The sequence below is a fragment of the Camelus ferus genome, chromosome 24 (genome assembly GCF_009834535.1).
Source record: "Camelus ferus isolate YT-003-E chromosome 24, BCGSAC_Cfer_1.0, whole genome shotgun sequence".
NCBI classification, from domain to species: Eukaryota; Metazoa; Chordata; class Mammalia; order Artiodactyla; family Camelidae; genus Camelus; species Camelus ferus.
In genome coordinates, this window is record NC_045719.1 from 18,914,884 (window position 1) to 18,920,911 (window position 6,028).

Here is a 6,028-nt window from a genome sequence, read left to right on the forward strand (position 1 = left end):
TATTCTGAAAATCCAGTTGAAAAGAAAGTAAATGAATTGGTGTGGTATCAAATTCCATCTTTTCTAGGAGAGCTCAGACACTTGGGTTCCAAGCATCAGTAATCTTCTGTAACTTCTTTTGCAATCAAAAATGAAATATATTAAAACCTGAAAGTATAATTTCATTATCTACTATTCTAGATACACAAACTAAACTCAGAAATAGCTGTGGTATGAGGGGAATTCTGATTCACTTCACACCGCTAGGCTGGTCCAGGCATGGAGAAGCTGGCTTTCTTGAAATCTCGGAGTTCTCTTCTGGGTCTGAGGGCTCCCTTTGGCTCATCTGAGGGGCAAGGGCTGGAAGTGATCACGGCGAACGTTTTGCTTCCCAGACAGCCTTCTTTCTGGGTGCGTATGAAGTTTTTAGTATAGACCTTGGGTGGTTGCAACGTACTGGTGGAACTGGGCTTTTTCTAGACTTAGTTGTTTCCCGAAGAGGTTTCCAGAAAGGCAAGCGGCTTATCAGGTCTCCAACCCTTTTCACATTGAAGATACGGTGCGGAGCAGTGACAGGGTGAAGCCCCACTGAGTCATAGCATGTGGGAGACTGACTCTGTTGTGCTGTGTTGGGTGCCTGTTGGTTTCATTTGTAGACATAATGGCGAGCCACCCATCAGGTATTATTTGAAGGTTATCCAGACAGATATTGCAATTTAAGATTTCAATGAGTTGCGACAATGCCCAGAACGTCCACTGCTAACATACAGGCTTATTCTTTATAAGGGTAGCTTTTCAAGACCTGGGTCCCAGGGCTGAGTCTTATCAAGAAACTTGATGCCCAAGAGCTAAAAACCGAGTCCCCTACTACTGTGGCTTCCTCTATAATCCGATCGTATTCCTCAGTCCCCATCCCATCCTGTCCTGACTTGCTCCCTTTCTCAATTAGTCACCTAATTGATGCTGAGGTGTCCGTAAGGCCCCCAAACGGAACACAACTGAGGAGTGATCGACACCAGTCCAACACATTACATCACTGTGTTTCCTTTCTCCTGGAAATATGCGTGGTCCTGAGAAGACAGACGTGCAATCACTTATATTTTTGGTACAGAACAAATCATTTCACAAGCTACGGGGCTGTGGCCGATAGGTAACCAATGGACACCTGGCCCAGAAAAGATGGCAGAAGCTTCTAGTGTTCTCAGAGATTTTACTGTTTTCACTGTGCTGCCTGAGAATTCCAGGACTGTATTCCTTTTCTCTTTATTTACAAAAAAAAAGTTCCACCAGCACATAAGGGTGGAGTTCTACTCTAAGCTCCAGGCCTCCCATTTAACCTCGAAAATGAAGAGAAAGCAATTCAGTAGGTGGTTAAGAATATGTCATAGGCACAAACTCATCTTAGGGCATTATGAATTTTCAGTGGAGAAAATGCATTTATTCATTCTGCTCTAAGTCAAGATGGCTGAAACCCATTATCTCAAACTTCAGAAAAAAAAAATCCCCTTTGGGATGTGAATAGCCTATGAAATCTTTCAGTCAAAAATGAAAATTTGGAGAGAGTGAGGGTCCCGTTGAAATTGATGGAGTAGAGTTTAGGTTTTGCCATCATCAAAGCTTTCTCTGAGCTTTCTAGATAGAAGGGAGCATAGAGAGTTAATGGGTGATATTATCAGTAATTATTATTGTATAGCATGAGAGGGCCAATTTATTTCTGTAGAATAATAGAACTAGGATGAGATTCGACAGCATCTGTCACAATAAATGCAAATATATAGAGAATTGACAATGAGCCATGATCTCATAAGTGATTCTATTTTCCATCTGAATAATGACAATGCTCCATTTCCAGCTCACATGACAGATACTTTCGGAGGCTCTCTGGGGTCAGGACGAGGCCCTTTCTGAACGCAACTGCAAGGGCAAATGTCTTTGGATTTGGAGTTTTCTAAAGCTCTTTATGTCCCTGTAGAATTTTCTAGGCTTTTTTTTTTTTTTTTTTTTTTTTTTTTTTTTTAGTTTAGGTCTTAAAACATTTCTTTTCACAGGCATTTATTAATTCGTTTTCATGTGCTCACTTCTGTGTTAGCAGCTTAAGGAAATGCAGAAGCCATCGTTTCTGCCCTAAAGGGGCTTACGATCTTAGTGGAGGGGGCATGGGTAAATCCGATCATACAATCCCAGCACAAGATGGGTGTTAAGTGACAAACTGTAGTCCCTACAGTAGGTGTGGTCTACAGAAGGTCATGGACTGAGGGGCGCAGTGAGGAATTCATAGAAGAGGGGGAACTTGAACCATGCCATGCAAAATAGGAGGAGCTTAGACAGAGAGGTGAGAATAGAGTGCAATGACTTGAGCAAGCACCACGCAGAAGATGCGGAGCAGGGCAAAGACACGTGTGGAGGAGGCATACGGTCACTGCTGAGCTGGCAGGGACACCTGGACCAGCCCAGCGGGTACCTTCATCGGCTCTGCAAGACCCTCATCCCCTTCTTCCGGCCTCCTTCATGACTCCGGTGGAATGTGAGCAGGGTTTCCTTGTAAGCCAGTGGATCAAGCAGCCACACATCCTCCCATAAGATTGCAGGTTAACCGAGGGATGCAGCAGGGGACTGGGCAGAAATATCCACATGCCTTGCGTTCTCTACTCATTTCTAGAGGGAAGGGAGGTTTGGGACACAGGGGCGCTTGGCTGTATCTAATAACACATTGACGTTATATGTTGACTCAACCATGGGTTTACATCCCTTTCCCAGGCGGGTGAAATGTTACTTAAATATTAATTAAACTCTTCCCTTCCCTGACCCCATTAGGTCACAAATATTTGCTCAGCTAACCTCTTTTCTCTTCAGTCTCTTCTGCTTGGAGAGATTTCAAGCAGATTTCTACAGCACCTCGCACCCCCTAAAACATCCATTCCTTGCTATCCCGAAGTAAACAGATCTTTTTTGTTTAGTTTGGTTTTACACTTATTTATATATAATTAACAGTAATAAAAATAGCACTTGTTTTGCAGATCTGCCACTTGCTGAGAACTAAGATAAGCACATCATAGGCATTAGCTCATGTAATCCTGCACCAAACTATGGGAGGGTGTTGTTACCCCTGTTCAGAGAAGATCGACGTCTCTCCTAAATTTAAGTGGTGGCTTGCAGACCCCTGAACTGCTAAATGGGGGCTCTTTCTAGCCCATTGCACATTCACAGGGGACACAAATGGGATGAGTTAAAATAGTTCAAGGCGCGACCCCCAAATACTGAAAGCAGTTAGCTATTCCTTATAATCAGCAAATGAGGTGAAATGTGTCTGCTCAGTTTGGATAGAATTTTAGGAACCATGCATGGCCCAGAATGCGGGTTTGCCTCTGTGTGAAGTTATGGCAAGTGTAACTCACATTTACTCCCTGGTTACGTCTCATTCTCGGTGCTTCCTGGCCAGCCAATTCAGTTCTGGAGAATCACGCTTAGCTGAGATGAAAGGATGGCATGGCCCTTTCCCCATGTTTGCAGTGTGGGCAATACGGACTAAAATTTGAGCCAGTAACTTCAATCAAAATTGTCGGGGGCTAAGGGAGGTGGAGGGGAGGTTCAGCTTGGGGAAGACACAGAAAGTTTTGGGGGACTTCCTGGGGAAGATGACAAGAGAACCAGCTCTCACCAGAACCCTATCTACGTGGGAGACTAAATCAAGCCTTGCAGATCTTACCTGGAGATTGAACTGGATTGCTGACAGTTCTAAAAGTCTGAAGTCTATTTTCTCACAGAGGCTGTCTCTCTCATTTCTCAGGGTGCACCCTGGAGTATCTAATCTAGCCCCAGATAAGCCTTCTTGGCTCTTACCATTGGCTGATCCACTGGGGAAGGGAGACAATTTCATACCTGGCTCAGAGAAGCCATCCTTTGAGTTCTAGACTGTCCATTGGAGACCTCATGTTGCAGCTTTAATGTCTCTGAAATTTTTGTTCATCCTGGCCCCAGACTCACTTCTTTCTTTCCTGACCCATTTCTCTCGGCTGAAGCATATTCACCAGATTTTTTTTTAAACATATGGGAATCTTAAATCAGTGTTCCAAAATTATATACTCACTTCAGATCTTCCATGGTCTGTTAATAGATGTTACATAAGAAGAAGGTTTCTGTGAGTAAACATGCTTGGGAAATGCTGAATTTACCGAAGTTAAAACAGGAAGGCGAGGGTCAACAACAGCTTCAGTATAGTTGTCCCCTCTAAAGAGGGAGCGGGGAGAATGCTTTGAGGATTTAGCTGCATCTGGGACATTTTATGTTAAGCAACAGGACAAACTGCTGATCTGTACTTAATCTGAGTGGTGGGTATATGGGTGTCTATTTTAGCATCGTATATGTTTGAAACATTTCATAATTAAAATAGTTACCCCTGTCTGAGATTTTTTTTTTTTCCTTTCTTTCTCTTCTGCGGGACTTTTCATGATTACATTGGTTTGCAGTTTTGAATCTTTAGAAGGAAGCTATAGTGCTGGGATATTTACCAGTTATTGGACCTGGAAGCCTTTTAGGAAGGGGCATGTCTTGCAGCTCTTGTCTCTGGGGCACACTTTGGAAAGCGTCACCTTAGGAGACACCAGTCTTTCTCATCTATTACCCTGATGCCTATCCTAGTGTCACTGTTGGCCCCAGAACCCCACAGCTGGGGACTGCCATCTCAGAGGACTCCGTACTACCTGGGGGTTAGGCTTCTACCAGGGTTAGCACACAGTATTGAGTATTTCCTTTTCTGAAGGGCTATCTCCCTCTCCCTTCCACAGAGCATGGTTACTTTCTGAGCATCCTTAGTTTTGGGTTCATTTCCAGAGCTCAGATGATCGGCATGTCCAAACTTCAATGAATAATCTACTCCTCCCCAACTTTTTCCTTCTCTCCTGACACTCTTTGAATCCTTGCTTAGATTGAAGGCCTTCGTACCTGCTCCTCTTCCTTCCAGGGTGAAATCTTTTATAATCTCAAAATGTTCCCAGTATATAGAATCTATCATAATCTCGGTCTTCCAACATGGAAGCAGAGAATTATATATACTCTTATAGAGAAAGTTCCTTTCTGTTTCCTGCTCTATATTAAAATTATATTAGTCATCAGCAAAGGAGTTTGAAAGGCGTGGCTTGGCTTCCTCAAGTAAAAAAAAAAATATTTCTGCTTGTTAAGCAATCAAAACAGGTTAAATATTCTTACATATAGGGTAGGAAATAAATACAGTGACTACAAATGCCACATAAGATTAAGATAACTGGCCAGTAATAGGGAAGAGGTACAATATACTGGGAATATCATGGTGTTAGGGAGCAGGGCCTTGGGATGTAGACTAGACTCTGCTGGAACTTGCTATGTAATTTTGATAATTCATTTTATTTCTTTGTGTACCATAAAAATCTACCCTTTGTGCTTGAGTTTACTGTTTCAGCAAGTTACTGTAATATTTACCCTGCATATTTTATACTGTTGCTCAAATGAGAGACAATGTTACAATAATTTGAAAGGTCCGAAATGTTACTGAACACACGTGGGACAGATGTTTAGTATTAACATTTCTTAAAGTTATTAAGTTGACTAGCTGACTAAAGGCAGTGAACTGAATATTCCCCTAATTTAAGAAAACAGGGTGATAAAACTAGGAAAAGGACTTTGCTTGATCCACAGTTCATTCAGATGCTCAGCTGGGGTGAAATACGGTTGAGAGGGCAGTAACAGAGAGAGAGAATCAGTGCACGCTTTAGTAAAGAGCTTGTGAGGTCAGGTCTCGAACCGCGTGTGAACTGTGGATTGTGCGTGAAGACTCCTGTTCAAGTCAGTTACCAAGTTAATTAAATCCTGCTTTTCTGCATCTCTAAAAGTACCTAGGAGAGTCTGGCAAAAATAATCCTTGTCTCTACCATTGGATGCCCAAGCAGGTTGCCTAGTCAGGGGTGCATGGAGTCAGCTTTTGTGCAGGAATCTATGAAAGCATGTAAAGGGTGAGACTGCAGGAAGGCGAACATGTTCCCCCACACCCTCTCTCCCCATTGCATTTGATACCGAA